The 18,615-nt window shown below is 40.3% G+C and overlaps 1 long non-coding RNA gene across 14 annotated transcripts in view; it reads left to right on the top strand.

Moving 5' to 3' along the window:
- Nucleotides 1–803: 803 nt before the first annotated feature.
- The window catches only part of LOC127490977 (uncharacterized), a 49,432-nt gene continuing 31,620 nt past the window's right edge, over nucleotides 804–18,615 (top strand). For 3 of the 14 annotated variants that reach the window (XR_016217111.1, XR_016217116.1, XR_016217114.1), the window contains exons 1-3: nucleotides 1,198–1,334; nucleotides 6,405–6,481; nucleotides 11,791–11,872. This is a non-coding gene — a long non-coding RNA (uncharacterized LOC127490977). Of the gene's footprint in view, nucleotides 1,013–1,115; nucleotides 1,335–2,169; nucleotides 2,243–6,404; nucleotides 6,555–7,435; nucleotides 7,535–11,790; nucleotides 11,873–18,615 lie in introns of those variants that run through there. The other 11 variants (XR_016217112.1, XR_016217115.1, XR_016217113.1 and 8 more) reach the window with 9 other exon arrangements.

Genomic DNA, 18,615 nt, shown 5'->3' with positions numbered 1-18,615 from the left:
TGTAACATTATTTCTTAGGAATTCTGTAGATGGACAGCACCACGGCTCACTTGGCTAATCCTCCAACTGCGGTGCCAGTACCGTGGGTTCTAGTCCCGATTGGGGCACTGGTTCTGTACTGGTTGCACCTCTTCCAGTCCAGCTCTCTGCTGTGGCCCGGGAAGGCAGTGGAAGATGGCCCAAGTGCTGGGGCCCTGCACCCGAATGGGAGACCAGGAGGAAGCACCTGGCTCCTAGCTTCGGATCAGCTCAGTGTGCAGGCCGTAGTGTCCATTTGGGGGGTGAACCAACAGAAGGAAGACCTTTCTCTCTGTCTCTCTCTCTCTCACTGCCTAACTCTGCCTATCAAAAAAAAACTACAGAAGCAAATTAGAATAATTAGTAAAAATGCAAAGGACAATGTGGACCTTTTAATATAAATATTACATATTTTACTTTAAAATTGTATTTGAATGACAGAGACGGATGTCTTCCATCTGCTTGTTCACTACCTAAATGCCTGCAATGGCTGGGACCTAGCCTGGCCAAAGTTGGAAATTAGCAATTCCATCTGGGTTTCCCACATGAGTGACAGGAACCCAAGTACTTGAGCAGTCACCTGCTACCTCTCAGGGTGCACTTAGCAGAAAAATGGAGGTGGAACTTGACCAGGCTCTACAACATGGAATGTGGGAGTCCCAGTCAGCTTTTTTTTTTTAATTAAAAAAAATTTTTTTGACAGGCAGTGTTAGAGAGAGAGAGAGAGAGAGAGACACAAAGGTCTTCCCTCCACCAGTTCACCCCTCAAATGGCCAACACTGTAGGCGCACTGCACCAATCTGAACCCAGGAGCCAGGTGCTTCCTCCTGGTCTCCCATGCGGGTGCAGGGCCCAAGCACTTGGGCCATCCTCCACCACACTCCCGGGCCACAGCAGAGAGCTGGACTGGAAGAGGGGCAACCAGTACAGAACCAGCGCCCCAAACCAGGACTAGAACCCACGGTACCGGCACTGCAGGCGGAGGATTAGTCTAGTGAGCCGCAGCGCCGGCCCCACTCAGCTTTTTAACCACCGCCCCATTGAAAACTTCCATCACCTTGTTATCTTCCTGATCGGACGATCTTGTTTTCTTACAGAGAAGCTCGCAGAGGCTCAGCGCAGGTCTCCACACTTCAGAATGAGCTGCAGTCGTCACTGGAGGCTCAGAACGACACTGCTGGTGTTACTACGCTGCGACAACTAGAAAACCAGTCCTCCCCCTGTCCCGTGAGGAACGTGTCCACCACAGGAGTATAAAGACCTTAAACTGGCCTTCAGCGAGTTCTCCCTCAGTGTTCCTGCTGCAGAACTGTCAGGTAATGAGATTTTACCCAGGTGAATGGCACCTTGCAGTAAATGAGACATCCCTGGAGATGGGATTCACCTGGAACTCTACAAACGAGTCCATTGGAAAAGGATACTCCTTAGCATGTTGTTGTTGGGATTTCAGATGCCCTTATTGGCTAAAAAGCAAGTATCAGAGGCAGTACAACGGTGCTAACAGGACTTCTGTTTTTGAAGATTAATTTTCTAAAAATTTCTGAGTTGGGGTAGCTTTACAGAGCAGCTGTTTGTGTCCTATTTTTAGCAGCAACTCTGATAATGCTGATAGAAAGAAGAAATAATACATATCTACCAAATCATTGCTGGCATTGGAAGAACTTTTATGTTCCTTCTAGGCAATAGCAAATATTTTCCAAAAGCAGTTGGATTGTTAAAATTCCTTCAGTGGGGCCGGCGCCGCGGCTCACTAGGCTAATCCTCCACCTAGCGGCGCCAGCACACCGGGTTCTAGTCCCAGTCGGGGCGCCGGATTCTGTCCCGGTTGCCCCTCTTCCAGGCCATCTCCCTGCTGTGGCCAGGGAGTGCAGTGGAGGATGGCCCAGGTGCTTGGGCCCTGCACCCCATGGGAGACCAGGAAAAGCACCTGGCTCCTGGCTCCTGCCATCGGATCAGCGCGGTGCTCCGGCCGCAGCGCACTGGCCGCGGCGGCCATTGGAGGGTGAACCAACGGCAAAAAGAAGACCTTTCTCTCTGTCTCTCTCTCTCACTGTCCACTCTGCCTGTCAAAAAAAAAAATTCCTTCAATGAACATTAATAAAAGTTCTGGACTTCTTAATGTGCCACTAGAAGAACCTTTATTCTTGACAGGCTGCAATATGGCTGTTTTGTTGTTTGTTTTTTAAAGATCCTGAGAAAGAACAGAAATCAGGATATGGCAAATGTGAGTAAGGACTTAACTCTATCACTTATATCTATCATTCAGTGTTTCTAAAATGGCAGCTTTTCTAAATTACAGAGATATAGGACATTTATTCATTTTTTGTTCCTTGCATCATTCTTGACATAGTTAAATTTATTAGGAATTTAATTGAAAGCTATTTAAATAGGTAAATCAACTTCGTTATCTTTAATAGACTTGATATACTTTTTTTCATTTTATTCTTTTGATTATTACTTAGTTGAGTGGTTAGGATCATCATAGGATGATATACCACATAGAAAGCTAAATTATGCTATAAAAGCAATACCTGGGATATAAGAATTTCAAAATTAAGAGTAACTAAAGTTTCATATCTGAAATAACTATATAAATTGTTAATGCATGTATTTCCATCTTCCTCTTTGAAAAATTCAGAGTTTTTTCCTTTGGTCACTTAAGAGTTATCATTCACATACAAACTCAGGGGAAGATAATTTAATAGAAAACTTCTCATTATAAAATATATATATATAATACAATGATACATTCCTTTTCTTTGAACTTTGTGTTTTTATCATTTAACAGATTTCATTATTTCATATATACAGTTTAAAGAACATGATGTCTCCCATCCTCTACCATTTTTAATTTAAGCTTTATAATTTAATTTTAATTAATATATATTAATATATATTCCACTTTCCTATAATGCTTTTTTAAACTTTTATTTAATGAATATAAATTTCCAAAGTACAGAATATTGATTACAATGGCTTCCCCCCATAACGTCCCTCCCGTCCGCAACCCTCCCCTTATACACTCCCTCTCCCCTTCCATTCATATCAAGATTCATTTTCCATTCTCTTTATATACAGAAGATCAGTTTAGCATACATTAAGTAAAGATTTCAACAGTTTGCTCCCACACAGAAACATAAAGTGAAAAATACTGTTTGAGTACTAGTTATAGCATTAAATCTCAATGTACAGCACACTAAGGACAAAGATCCTACATGAGGAGTAAGTGCACAGTGACTCCTGTTGTTGACTTAACAAATTGACACTCTTGTTTATGGCATCAGTAATCACCCTAGGATCTTGTCATGAGTTGCCAAGGCTATGGAAGCCCCCTGAGTTCACTGACTCTGATCATTTTTAGACAAGGCCATGGTCAAAGTGGAAGTTCTCTCCTCCCTTCAGAGAAAGGTACCTCCCTCTTTGAAGACCCATTCTTTCCACTGGGATTTCACTCGTGGAGATCTTTCATTTAGGTTTTTTTTTTCCCCCAGAGTGTCTTGGCTTTCCATGCCTGAAATACTCTCATGGGCATTTCAGCCAGATCCGCATGCCTTAAGGGCTGATTATGAGGCCAGAGTGCTGTTAGGACATTTGCCATTCTATGGGTCTGCTGTGTATCTCACTTCCCATGTTGGATCATTCTCTCCCTTTTTGATTCTATCAGCTAGTATTTGCAGACACTATTCTTGTTTATGTGATCCCTTTGGTTCTTAGTCCTATCATTATGATCAATTGTGAACAGAAATTGATCACTGGGACTAGTGAGATGGCATTGGTACATGCCACCTCGATGGGATTGAATTCGAATCCCCTGGTATGTTTCTAACTCTACTGTTTGAGGTAAGTCAGCTTGAGCATGTCCCGAATTGCACATCTCTTCCCTCTCTTATTCCCACTCTTATATTTAACAGCAATCACTTTTCAGTTAAGTTTCAGCACTTAAGAATAATTGTGTATTGATTACAGTATTCAACCAAAAGTATTAAGTAGAACAAACAAAAAAATACTAAGAGGGATAACATATTAAGCTGCTCATCAACAGTCAGGGTGAGGGCTGATCAAGTCACCGTTTCTCATAGTGTTCATTTCACTTTAACAGGTTTCCCCTTTGGTGCTCAGTTAATTGTCACCTATCAAGGAGAACAAGCCAGTCCCAAAGGGACTGATTGGCGACAACTAACTGAGCACCAAAGGGGAAACTTGTTGAAGTGAAATGGACACTATGAGAAACAGTGACTTGATCAGCTCTTGTCCTGATGGTTGATGTACAATGTAATACTTTATCCATTTTAGTATTTTTTTTTGTTCTAGTACCATTGGTTGAACTCTGTAATTAACACACAATTATTCTTAGGTGTTTAAATTTTAGCTGAAAAGTGATCCCTGTTAGGAATTTGGAAAACATTATGTTGAGTGAAATAAGCCAATCCCAAAGGGACAAATACCACTTGTTCTCCTATAATGCTTTAAAAACTTTAACATTTCTTAGTTCATTAGCTCTGTGCTTGTGTGTTACAGAGAAATTCCCTGTAAAATTCAGTATCAATTTGTTTTGTATCATTATAAAATACTCCTTGGGAAAGCAAGAATAGTTTTTAACTATAGAAATTGTGTTCTATTCCGAGTTTTTTGGGTTTATTCTGTAAGCATGTGTTATTCTGTAAGAATGTGTTTCTTTTGAGAAGGAGAGAAGATTGACTAAAAACTGCCTCCAAGTTATGACACATGCACTCCAAGTAGAGTGAAGTACGAGGGAAAACTATAAAGAAGCAAGCATGGCCTATTTGCAGTGAGTGCTAATTTTTTTACTGATAGGGATAGTTGATGAGTCATCTTGGGAGACCTCTGGTTTGTAATTTAACTTTGCAAGTGCATGGCTTCCTACTTTTTTGTAAAGCATGATAGAATTTGATACTGTAAAGAAGTATGGTATATTTTAAAAGACTGTGGGGAGCAATCCGGACTGGACTGAGTTACTGGAATTAAGACTTATTCTATGCATCTGCTCTCCCACAGTATGGCGCTGGGAGAGAAGTAAACAGCTTCCGCACAGCTGCCTCCAGTTCAACCAATAAACTGTAGGACTTGCTCCTGATTGGAGGAGAGCAGCGTACTCGGCGTGTGGGCAGCCGAGTTAGGATTGGCAGAGGAGGACTATAAAGGAGAGAGACGGCATGCAACAGGGAACATCTAAGGGGAACATCTGAGGGAACACCTGTGCAGCCCCCGAGAAAGCCGGCCGGCGGTGTGCCGCTCCCCTGCGGAAGTGGGGAATGTGGCCAGGGGGAACTGCCCTTCCACGGAGATGGAAGGGATAGTAGCCAACCCGGGAAGAACCAGCAGCAAACCCGGGGAGGGCCGAGCAGACGAAAGAACAGCGTAGGGTCCTGTGTTGCTCCTCCACGAAGAGGGGGAGCGACAAAGACTTTTTTATTCATTTAAAAGGCAGAGTAATAGAGTGAAGGGGAGAGAGAGATTCCATTCTCTGGATCACTCCCCAAATGACCACAACAGCAAGATCTGGGCTAATCCAAAACTAAGGGTTAGGAGCGTCTTCCAGGTCTCCCAGGTGTAGGGGTCCAAACACTTGGGCTATTTTCCACTTCTTTCCCAGGTGCATGAGCAGGGAGCTGGATCAGAAATGGAGTATCCAGGACTCGACCCAGTGCCCCAGAAGTATGGTATTTTGTGATTGTAGAAACTGAGGGGCCGGAGCCATGGCTCACTTGGCTAATCCTCTGCCTGTGGCGCCAGCACCCTGGGTTCTAGTCCCAGTTTGGGCGCTGGATTCTGTCCCAGTTGCTCCTCTTCCAGTCCAGCTCTCTGCTGTCACCCAGGAAGGCAGTGGAGGATGGCCCGAGGGCCCGAGTACTTAGTTTCACCAAGAATGTCACTTTCCAGAAGTAATATAAATAAATAGTTATGGCTGTTGACATTTGAAGTTTTAAACAAAATAAGGAAATGCTCTAACAATGGATTCTTGCTAAATAGCATTTCTTCCACCAATCGTGCTCTGCTGGCATTCTCTCCCCATATGCTGAGCACACTGCTCTCCTCCAATCAGGAGCAGGATCAGCTCCTGCAGCTTGTTAGTTGACTTGGTGAGGCAGCTGTGTGGAAGTTGTTTATTCCCTCTCAGTGCCATATGGTGGGAGATCAGATGCATAGAATTAGTCCTAGCAGTTCCAGTAATTTAGTCTAGTCTCAGTTGCTCCCCACAATATTTAGTGTGTGATACATGCAAGACCTTTTCTGGAAGTATTCTTTACACAGGAGCATTGCATCTCCCAGTGTACTCAGGTTTTGTCTAGTCAGCTTAGTGCTTATTGCTTTTCATCTTTGGTGATGGTAGATTTTATGGTTGTGTTTTTCATTTCTTCCTGTAGAATCTGAATTTTACAGGATTTTGGAACATCCTTAAAAGGCATGACAAGATCCTGGAAACATCTCATGGAGCAGATTGGTGAGTGGCTCATGTAGAAGTAGCCCCATTTTATACATGCAAGAAAATGAACCAGCTCATCTGTGAAACTGAGGTATAATAATCCCACTTATCAACCATGTATCTGCAATCACATTCATGTCTTATTTTTAAAGAAATACTTCCTCATTCCTATTCTCAAAATAGTTGGTAGCTTTCAATACATATAGTCTTTTTTATTTTTTATTTTTTATTTTTTTATTTTTTTGACAGGCAAAGTGGACAGTGAGAGAGAGAGACAGAGAAAGGTCTTCCTTTGCTGTTGGTTCACCCTCCAATGGCCGGCGCGGCCGGCGTGCTGCAGCCGGCGCACAGCACTGATCCGATGGCAGGAGCCAGGTACTTATCCTGGTCTCCCATGGCGTGCAGGGCCCAAGCACTGGGCCATCCTCCACTGCACTCCCAGGCCACAGCAGAGAGCTGACCTGGAAGAGGGGCAACCAGGACAGAATCCGCCACCCCGACCGGGACTAGAACCTGGTGTGCCAGTGCCGCAAGGCGGAGGATTAGCCTAGTAAGCCGAGGCCCCAGCCATCAATATATATAATCTTTTTAAATTTAATTTTTATTTATTTGAAAGGCAGAGTTACAGAGAGAGAAAGATCTTCCATCTGCTGTTTCACACTCCAAATGGCCACCACAGTTGGGGTTGGGCCAGGAGTTTCCTCAGGGTCTCCCATGTGGGTGCAGAAGTGGAGCAGTAAGGACTCGAACCGGCACCTGTATGGGATGCTAGCACTGCAGGTGACAGCTTAACCTGCTATGCCACCATGCTGGCCCTCAATACAATAGTCTTATGATTTTTTTTCTTTTGCCTTGTCAGTATAAACTCATCAAGAGATTATCACAAAACAATGTATACAAATGTTGCATAATTATTAATGCAAGATTCAAATTTAGTATAACTCATTTCATAAGTTAATAACATCTTTCTAGGCTGTAGTGACCAATGAACTTGAAGTTGGTGACAGACAAAAAGCTATGAAGCATTTACATGTTCCCCCTTTGGGAGCTGCTCAGGTTAATATTGTGTCTAGTGGTTTGTTTGCTTTTGCCTATGTAATAATCAGCACAATCTGTTTAGCTGGTTTCATAACCTTAAAGCAAGAATTTCAGATACATTTTATAAGTAGTTGTTACTGATACTATTATAGTTTTAAAAAATAAAATGCCAGATTTTTGTTCATAATGAATTATAATGTCACCCCAACTTTCTCTTTTTAACCTGCCTGTATTCCCTCTCTTGTTTATTTTTAATGACATACTAGCTTTGGTTTCTCGAAATGATTACTTTTTAAATGATGCAGTGTGTTCATATCTGTTGGATTGCTATATAACATTATCTAAAATCTATCGGTTATACCAAAAAGAAAGACTCTATTAAGACTCTATTAGGTGATATCTTCTGTATCATAAATAAATTCCAATGAATTTACAAGGACTTAAATTGTACATGATATATTCTTTGACTACAGTGGAACTGAAATCAATAACAGAAAGGGCTTCCATAACTTAATAAGAGGCATCTATGAAAAATCTATAATTAATACCATAGTTAATGGTAAAACACTGAATACTTTCTCCCTAAGGCTATGAACCAAAACCGATATTTTCTCTTACCACTTCTGTTCAACATTGTGCTGCTGAGGGTAGCCATCATTGTAAAATAAGAAAAAGAAATAAATGGCATTTAGATTAGAAATGATGAAGTAAAACTTTTGAGATTTTTCTGCCATTGACGGGGATGATCTTTGTAGAAAATCCAGTGAGTCTATGGGTTTATAAGAACTAATAAGAACCAATAAAAGAGCTCAAGATAAGCATTCTACTCATTTGTGTGTTTATACAATAGCAAGAACATTTGGAAACAGAAACAGTGCTATTTATAATACCATCAAAATATGAAATATGTAGGGAAAATTCTGACAAAAGATGTCCAAGACATTCATAGTAAAAACTATGAAATATTGCTGAATTGAATACAACTTGAAGCTTAATTATGACATGATTCTATATTTAGGGGATCCAAAAGACTCCACTGAGTGACTATTGGAACTCATACAAGAGTTTGGTAAAATGGCAGGATATAAAATTAACACACAAAAATAAATAGCCTTTGTGTATACAGACAATGCCATGGCTGAGAAAGAATTTCTAAGATCAATCCCATTCACAATAGCTACAAAACAAATACCGTGAAAAAAATTTTTCTAAGAATGTAAAAGATCTGTACAATGAAAATTACAAAACATTAAAGAACCAACGGAAAAGGAAGACCTTTCTCTGTCTCTCTCACTGTCCACTCTGCCTGTCAAAAAAAATAATAATAATAATCCAGGGGAGAAAAAAGGTAAATAGGAACTTTATCAAGTACATATGGGTAAAAATATTAGCATGTGACAAGATGCTCAATATCATTATATAATAAACCAGTAATGCTATAATACCTATTAGAATAGCTAAAATTTAAAAAGTAATCATAATAAATATTGGAGGAACAAAAGTTCTCGGTTTTCATATGCTGTGATGCAATGTAAAATGGTATAACCACTACACTTTTTATTTTTTTAAATTTTATTTATTTACTTGAGAGGCAGAGTTACAGACAGAGAGGGGGGAGACAGAGAAAATGTTCTTCCATCCACTGGTTCACTCCCCAAATGGCCTCAACTGCTGGAGCTGGGCTGATTCAAAGCCAGGAGCTTCCTCTGGGTCTCCCACACGGGTGCAGGGGCCCAAGCATTTGGGCCGTCCTCCACTGCTTTCCCAGGCCATAGCAGAGAGCTGGATCTCCAGGTGAATAGCCGAGACATGAACCAGCACCCATATGGGATGATGGCTCCACGGGTGGAGGCTTAGCCTACTACACCACAGCGTTGGCCCCCCACCACTACGCTTTTAACATGATCTGTTATACTCCTAAATGTTTACCTAAATGTAAGTGTATGTCCATATAAAGGTGATACATAAACATTCATAGCAACTTTATTTATAAGAAGCTAAAACTGATTAAAAATCCAAATGTCCATTAATATGTGAATGATAAACAATTTATGATATATCCATACAATGATTTAGCACTCAGCAATAAAAGGAATAACTTACTTTTAATGCAGCAAAATGGATGACTCTCAAATGCCTTATGCTGACAGAAGGAATGCAGACCCAAAAAACAACAGTATAATGCTTGTGATTCCACCTACCCAAGTGTCTGTAAAATGCAAACTAATATATTGTGACAAAACATACATCAGAGGTAGAGTAGTATGGTTTGAAGGGAAAGGCTAAGAAGAGGCATGAGGAAATGCTTGGAAGTCATGGGTATGTTCATTGTCTTGATTATGGTGATAGATAAATTGTACCCAGTATGTGTAGTTTCTGTCAGTTTAATCAATAAAGCAGTTTTTTAAATAGGCATGTCATAGTCAAACTTTGTAAATTAAAGAAAAATTTTAAAACAAAAGAAACACAAATTATATCCTTAAAGTATGTATTTATTTTAATTAGTTATATCTGAATAAAACTGCTAGTAACTAATTTTAAAAGATGTAGGTATTTAGGAATGTATGTAGAGGCATTAAGGTAAAGAAAGCATGGAAATTGTTATCTGGTGAGGCGGACAGGTTTTTGGGTCGGGAGCTGTAGAGACTTCAAAGCTAATGGCACATTCTGCTTCTAAAGAAGAGTACTAGGTACTGTGTAGTGCTCTGTTACTATTCATTTCTACCAGTCTGAGTTCACTGGTATACATTTTTTGGTGTATGTGATAAATTTTGCAGTTTTTGAAACTAAAGATAATTTGTTTAAAATAATATGACCATCTTCCTCTGGATGTTTCCAGTCTGATACCTTTTACTGATAAATAATAAGTAAGAAAGATTGAGTCTCAATATTTTTAAAAGATTTTTAGAAAACATTTAAATACCTGAAATTTAGTACCACCTCTAATATCAATAAAACTTTTTATAACATTCATTATAAATATTTGTCCATAAGATTATCTTTCTTCATGTGTGTCATCCCTTTTAATTTTTTAAAGTTTATTTATTTATTTGAAATGCAGAGAGATAGAGAGAGAGAGTTTCTACCTGTTGGTGTTGGTTCACTTTCCATATGGAAAAAATAGCAGGGATTTGGCCATGCAGAAATCAGGAGTCTGGAACCGCATCTGGATCTCCCACATGAATGGCAGAGACCCAGCGACTTGAGCTTTTATCTGCTGCCTCCTCAGATGCAGGTTAACAGGAAACTGCCTGAAGTGGAGGTGGGGCTTTATCCCTAGCACTTCCCCACACAGGGCTTTAACCTGCGGCACCCCAACACCCCAACACCCTTTATGGTTAAAATCTAAGACACTTCATTTTATTTATTAAAAAAAAAGTAGTTTTTAAAATCACTGTCTATGTAAAAAGTTAGATCATAACAGAGAAAAATATTTTTTAAACTTAACGAAATCTGGAAATTCTTATTTTATGACTGATTTTCCAGTCTCTTGATAATATGTACTTTATCTCGAAAGGTTCATTTAAATTACATCAGGAGGCAGGCAGTGGTTATGCTACTGCTTGAGGTGCCCACATCTCATATCAGAGTGCCTTGGCTCAGGTCCTGGCTGTGCTTGGAATTCCAGTATCTTGTTGATGCACATGCTGGGAGGCAGCAGGACACGGCTCATAGTTCAGTCCCTGCCACCCATGTGAGAGACCCTGCATTGCATTCTGGGTTGCTGGATTTGACTTGGCACACCCTTGGCTGTTACAAGCATTTAAAGAATGAACCAGTAGATGACAGAAATCTGTGTTTGTCTGTCTTAGTCTTTCTTTTTCTGTATGCCTTTTGAATATATAAAAATAATAAAGTAATTTAAAAAGTACTACAAAATAAATCCTGACAGAAAATAAGTGTTCTTATTTTTACTATTAACTCTAGTATTCATAGTACAAAGTAGGCAAACTTTGAGTATTAGAAACTCACAAAATTTAGAGATGTATACATTGTAAAAATTAAATTGTCTTTTAAATTTCTCCTCTACAAAAAAATTAGTGTGCATATCATTTTATGTCTAAGATTTTAATCTTATTTTGAGACTCAGGTTTCTCTATAGAGTTCAATTAACTGGCAACTCTATTACAGTTATTATAGGATGATGAAAGATAGATGTGTCTGTGGTTCAGATTTATAGAAATTCAGACCATAAAATAAAATGTTCATGACAGAACTTTGAGGCTCTGTACTACTATTATATTATAACATTTTGACCTATACCCAAAGTGCTGTTGTTCTGTTCACAGCTGGCACCAGCATGGACTACTTTTAGAATTGGTCTATTTTGTGGAATATCCATTGTACTGAATATCACCCTTGTGCTTGCCGGTAAGTAGTTTAAATTTTGCATTATTTTTATATATTAATGTGACTTTGTTATCTTCTGTCCATCCATAATGAATCAAACATGCATCTGTGAAAGCTGTCGAAAGGAGTTAGCTTTTGGTTTTTATGAATGATGTGGGCCTTTTTGTTTTTTTTTTTTTCCTTCTTTGGATATGGCCATACTTTAAAGCATTGCTAGTGTGTGATGTATTCATCATTTTCCAGCTCGTATGTGCTGTTCCAGACTTTTTAGAATTCAGTTACCATGAACTTCAGCTTCCTTGGTCATAGTTGAGGATAAATAATTTGTGACAAAATTCATTCACTAAAAATCATTTACTTTGCTTATTGGAGACCCTAACATTCTTTTCAGAATATATCCACAGTTACTTTGCATATAGTTTTAAGAAACCTTGGTTATGTATTTTGTAGCCTGTGCAAGTTAGAAATCAGAAAGAAGGAGGAAGGATTGCTAGGAGCATTAGTGTTTCCACCATTGAGAAATAATGTAACAGCAAAAGGAAGGCATAATCTTACTTAACTCTCTGCAAAATTTGACTCTTGGCAGCATTTCACACTGTTGATCACCACGTCTTGAAACACTTTTATCTGTGGCTTTTTTTTTCTGGGAAATCCATGCTCTGCTGGTTTTCCCCTTAAATTTCACCAGCAGTTCTTTCCCAGGATCCTTTGCTAGCCATACCTTTATTTGTGACATTGAGATGTTGAGGAGTACCAGCAGGCTCAGTCCTTGAGTTTTCTGTCTGCATTCATTTCCTCCCTAGGCAATCTTATTCAAGCCTATTGCTATAAATACCATCTGCATGCTAATGGCTCCCAAGTAAGTACCCTCTCTCCTCTGAAAGACATTTGATTGTCTACTTAGATGACAGTATAATAGACATCTCAGACTTGGATATACAAAAGAATCCTTGATTTTTCCACCTAAATATGCTTTCTCTTCTATAGGCCACCATGTTTCGTCCCATTTCTCAGTCCAAAAACTTCCAGCCTCTCTTTTCCTCGTACTCCATCTCCAGTCCTTCAGCAAATCCTGTTACTTTGTCTTCAAAATGTGCTCCAAATCTGATCACTTCTCAGCCCCTCTACCAATACCATCTCTGTGCAGCCATTCCTTGTTCAGCATGCCACAGTGGCCTTCTGAACCTCTCTCCCTGCATTCCCTCTTGACTCCTTATGTTGTGGGTTAAGGGGCCTCCCAGTGGGGCTTGTTCCAGGCTCTTTCCTCCACGTGTGAAAGAGTTCAAGGAAGAAGCTTAAAGGTGTACAGAAAAGCAGGATTTATTTAAAGGGCCAGTGCCCGCTCAGACCTGAGTGTGGTGAACCTCTTTTCATGAGAAAGGAAGAACTGCTGCCTTCACCAAAAATGGGCTTGTCCTTTTGTAGAGAAGGGGCAGAGCCCTAATTCAGTGTTCACATGGGGTGGAGTTGGAGGCAGAGCTTGAGTGACACTTGCTTCCATGTTCCTTTTTGGGGGGTCTCAGACGTGTGATGGTGTCTCCATGTGGGGCTTGAGCACACACGTGGTCATCTCTAGGGAACACGTCTCGGTATGTGATGGAAAGGAAGGCTCAGGTGCATAATGGAGAGTGGGAGTTGAGGGCCTGAAATCACATTGCATAGGCATGGAAGGAGATGGGGTTCAGAGCAGTCAGGCTGTGGCCCAGATGCTGCTGGCAATCTCTCAGCTCCTCTTTGCGTCCTAGCTACCTCCCTGCCCACATCACTGACAGCCACTAGTGAACTCCTTACCATGGCTTACAAGACCCCTCAGGATCTCACCTTCCATCTCCGAGGGAATTCTTACTTCATAGCCCGTCATCCTCCCCCACACTCTCCAACCACACTTGTGTGATGGCTATTCCTTGAATACACCAAATCCATTCTCGTGTAGGACATTGCCTTCCCCAAGATGTGTGCAGGGCTTACTCTCTTACTTTATTCATAAAGGCCTCTATCCAAAGGCTGCCCCTCCAGAAAGACTTTTCCTGATCACCTTGCCCTAAAATAGACTATTCTGCTCCTTTTTGCCTTTTTAGCCTTCATTAGGTTTCTTCAGAGTGCTTATAATCACATAACATTATATTGTGTACCTACATTTCTTGTTATCTATTTTCCCACTGGAATGCCAACATTTTGAATCCCAAGCTCTTGTCTCTCCTGTCCACCATTATACCTCCAGCACCTAGAATCCCTCCTAGACTATAGTAGGGGCTCACAAAATACTCGAGAAGTTTGCATTGTTGGAAGAGAAGGAAAAAGATGAAAAGAAGAGATAGACAGGAAAAGCACAAATGACAAAAGACAGGAGAGTCTCAAATCTTCTTGCAGATAATAACTTGTAAGCACAGATAATCTTTATTTACCTCAAGAGTTTACATAATTATGCTCATAATTATAACTGTAAATCATTAAGGAAAGATTAATATCTGCGTGGTGAGATGTGAAAAGAAATGCGATTTAGAAACAGTTATTACTTTAGATATTTTACTTGAAAGGCAAAGTGGGAAAGGAAGAGAAATATTCCAACTGCTGGGTCAGTCCCCAAATGGCTTCAAAGGTAGCCCTGGCTGAACCCGGGAACCCAGAATTCCATATGGGTCTCCCACATGTGTGGCAGAGGCCCAGACACTTGGGTCATCATCCCTGCTGTCATAGGTGCATTATCAGGAGCTGAATCAGAAGCTTGGTAGCTTAGGGTCAAACCTGTGTTATGGTAGAGGATGCTGGGATCCCAAGCAGTGGCTTCACCCACTGTGCCACAATGCTAGCCCCAGACTGCAAAGAACTGCGGTTTATAAATAGATGGTACCATATAATATTCACTATATTTTGTTTTGGGCTTTTAGTGATCATAGTAATGCACAAACAGAGGCAGCTTTTATCATTGACATGCTTATTCTTTATTGCAGGGATGATGAGTTTTTCATTTTTTTATTTCCATTCTCTAACATAGTGCAAAGCATATAGCAGATGTCTGAGAAATAAGTTACTGAACTCATTATTCCTCATAAATATTTTTCTTAAGACTGTAACTTGTGCATTATGAAATTATAACTCAGGTTGTTATGGCTTTTAGAGAACATATGAATTTTACATAGCTAACTATGTTTTTGTATTTTCCTTCCCACCAGTTACTAAAAACCAACTTTATTGTTGTCCACCCTAACTTCATGGTTCCTACTGATAGGATACATGATCATATTTTAAACATACTCCTATTTATTTAGGGTGAATACATTTTACTTATATAGCATACATGGAAATTCTCCAATAAGAAATCTTTGACCTAGATTATCTAGCCAGTTGTTGTGGGAAAAAACAGGTCTTTCTTGGTTTTAGTCCCAGCTCTAGCAGTTTTAGCTTTAAGGACAAAACTTACCTTCTCTAGAAACAGTTTCCTCATCCGCTAAATGAACTTAATGAACTTAAATATCCTTTTTTCTTAAGATGTATGTATTTGAAAGTCAGAGTTACACAAAGAGAGAAAGAGAAGCAGAGAGAGAGAGAGAGAGAGAGAGAGGGAGAGAGAGGTCTTCCATCTGCTGGTTCACTCCCCAATGGGCCACAATGGCTGGAGCTGTGCCAATCTGAAGCCAGGAGACAGGATTTCTTCCGGGTCTCCCATGTGGGTGTAGGGGCCCAAGGACTTGGGCCATCTTCTGCTTTCCCGGGTCACAGCAGGGAGCTGTATCAGAAGTGGAGCAGCCAGGACTTGAACTGGCGCCCATATGGGATGCCGGCACTGCAGGCGGTGGCTTTACCCGCTATGAAACAGCATCAACCCCTAAATATCTTAAATTTTCAGAGTTGCTTTAGAAATCATTGACTGATTCAATAAGCAAGTTTTATGGATCTCATGATTATTCTTGATACTCTTGAATCTTAAGGTAGAAAAGAATCCCTTTCCTTATGAAATTTATAGCCCATAAAGATTAAGGCACATATTAAAATAATAATGATATTGGTAGCTTTGGGATCTGCAAGAGAGAAGGCCCACACTTCCAGGAATGGAGAGTCCCTACCTGCACTTCCGGGAATGAAAAGTCCCTGTCAAGGTCTCTGCAGGTGCCTAAAGGTCTACAATGAGGATCAGATCCGCCTCAACCTTTCACCTTCACACCCTGTATCTACAAAAGGAGTTCTCCCAACCTCTGTTGGGACTGGTGAACCTCGCCTGGAGTGGAATTCCAAAAACTCTTATAAATTAATTGATTCATCTGGCTGGGAAGTTTTGTTATGTGCCGGACACCTTGCAGATATACTGTAAGAAGGTGTTGGGGCCAGCGCTGTGGTTCACTTGGTTAATCCTCTGCCTGTGGCACCAACATCCCATATGGCCACCAGGTTCTAGTCCCGGCTGCTCCTCTTCCAGTCCAGCTCTCTGCAGTGGCCTGGGAAGGCAGTGGAGGATGGCCCAGGTGCTTGGCCACCTGTTCCCATATGGGAGACCAGGAAGAAGCACCTGGCTTCTGGCTTCGGATTGGCATATCACCAGCCATTGTGGCCATTTGGGGAGTGAACCAGTGGAAGGAAGACCTTTCTCTCTGTCTCTCTCTCACCGTCTAACTCTATCTGTCAAATAAAAAATTAAAAAAAGGTTTTTAATATTCTAAGCAGTTCAAAGGAATAAGTGGTTACTTTCAATCGACAGCACCAGAGAAGGGTTTATGGAAGAAATGGCATTTATGTAAGATGTTGAGGGAATGAAAGGCATTCTAAGGGAAGGGGACAGAAGAGCTTTAGTTGAACTGGGGTAGGAAGGATGAAGGAGGAGCGAGTAGGTTAATTTTGTGTTAGCATCGTCATCATTAAATAAGATTTAAGAAAAAATAAACATATTTATGTGAATTAATTTAAGAAAACTTTCACACTAGTATTAGCAGTATACATTTCAGTATACATTTCTGTTACAATTTCTGTGGAAAATGATTTGGTAGTATATGTAAAGGATGTAAACACAGTCACTGTTTTAAAAGATTCAGGGCAAACTGAAACATACTTTCCCTAGTAAATGTAGACTGCTTTTGTGAAACAGACTGATCTACTTCTTAACATGAGTGGTTTATGCATTTGGTATTATAATGCATTATATTCTCTCACCTCAGAACCCTTTACTTGAAATTTGTGGGTACTGGGGTTGGGAGTGGATAAATATTGTTAAATCCAACTATCTGTCCTTATTTATCTCCCAGTGAGTGCTCAAAAGATAAATGTTGAGAGTCAGAGAAAACACAGCAGTAGTAATGCTTGTACGAGCATGATTTTATTTTCCCAAACATTCACATCAAAATGTGCATATTTGCTGTGGTTTCTCAAGGGGACATGGCCTGAAATTTAGTAATTTGCCTGAAAATCACATATTCTAAATACTCAGTTTCATGACGATGTACAGTTGCCTGCTTTGACTTTTTTTCTTTTTTGGACTTGTTTCCTTGACAGATTCCTAGCAAAATTTAATTTAATACAATTGAAATATATCAAGTTCATTTATTGGTTTGATTATTTACAGTGAATATAAGGGTGTGAAAATAGGTACTTTCCTATTCAGTATTTAGTAGTAAGAGAATTAATTGTTAGCATCTCTTTGGAGAATAAAGTGTTTATATTTACAGTCACTTTGCTTAGGCAATTTTCTTTCTTTCTTCTTCTTTTTCTCTTTTAAGTGTTATTTACTTTTAGAAAGGTAGACTTACAGAAAGGAGAGGCAGAAAGAGAGAGAGGTCTTCCATCTGCTGGTTCACTCCCCAAATGGCTGCAATGGCAAGAGCTGGGCCCATCTGAAGCCAGGAGCCAGGAGCTTCTTCTGAGTCTCCCACACAGGTGCAGGGGCGCAACCACTTGGGCCATGTTCTGTGGATTTCCTAGGCACGTTATAATGCAGGGAGCTGGACTGGAAGTGGAGCAGCCTGGACAGAAACCAGCAGCCATATGGGATGCCGGCACTGCAGGCAGTGACTTTACCCACTGTGCCACAGCACAGGCCCCAGGCAATTTTATTTTTACAGTAACTACAATACTTGTACATTGGTGTAAAATATGTATGCAAGGAGAGTACTCACTGGCATTTAATTTATGATAGCAAAAACTTAAAAACCACTCAAATATGCACCAGCTTGAATGTGTAGGTAAATTATATTATCCCTATACAATGGAATAGCAAGGACATATTAAGATGAGTGGTGTAGTGGTGTGAATAAAGATGTGCAAATGACCAGATTTCATTTGTTTTAACCGCTGTATAATATTCCATAGAGTACATATCCCATAATTTCTTTATCCAGTCTTCAATTGATGGGCATTTTGGTTGATTCCATGTCTTAGCTATTGTGAATTGGGCTGCAGTAAACATGGGGGCACAGATAGCTCTTTCGTATGCTGATTTCATATCCCTTGGGTAAATTCCCAGGAATGGAATGGTTGGGTCATAGAGGTCTGTATTCAAATTGCTGAGGTATCTCCAAACTGATTTCCATAGTGGTTTTACCAGTTAACATTCCCACCAACAGTGGGTTAGGGTACCTTTTTCCCACATTCTCACCAGCATTTGTTATTTGTTGATTTCTGTATGAAAACCATTGTAACTGGGGTGAGGTGAAACCTCATTGTGGTTTTGATTTGCACCTCCCTGATGGCTGGTGATCCTAAACATTTTTTCATGTGTCTTTTGGCCATTTGGTTTTCCTCTTTTGAAAAATATCTGTTGAAGTCCTTGGCCCATTTCT

The sequence above is a fragment of the Oryctolagus cuniculus genome, chromosome 11 (genome assembly GCF_051225735.1).
Source record: "Oryctolagus cuniculus isolate XC-2025 breed Fujian yellow rabbit chromosome 11, ASM5122573v1, whole genome shotgun sequence".
Lineage (NCBI taxonomy): Eukaryota > Metazoa > Chordata > Mammalia > Lagomorpha > Leporidae > Oryctolagus > Oryctolagus cuniculus.
This window is presented reverse-complemented; position numbering and strand designations above follow the sequence as displayed.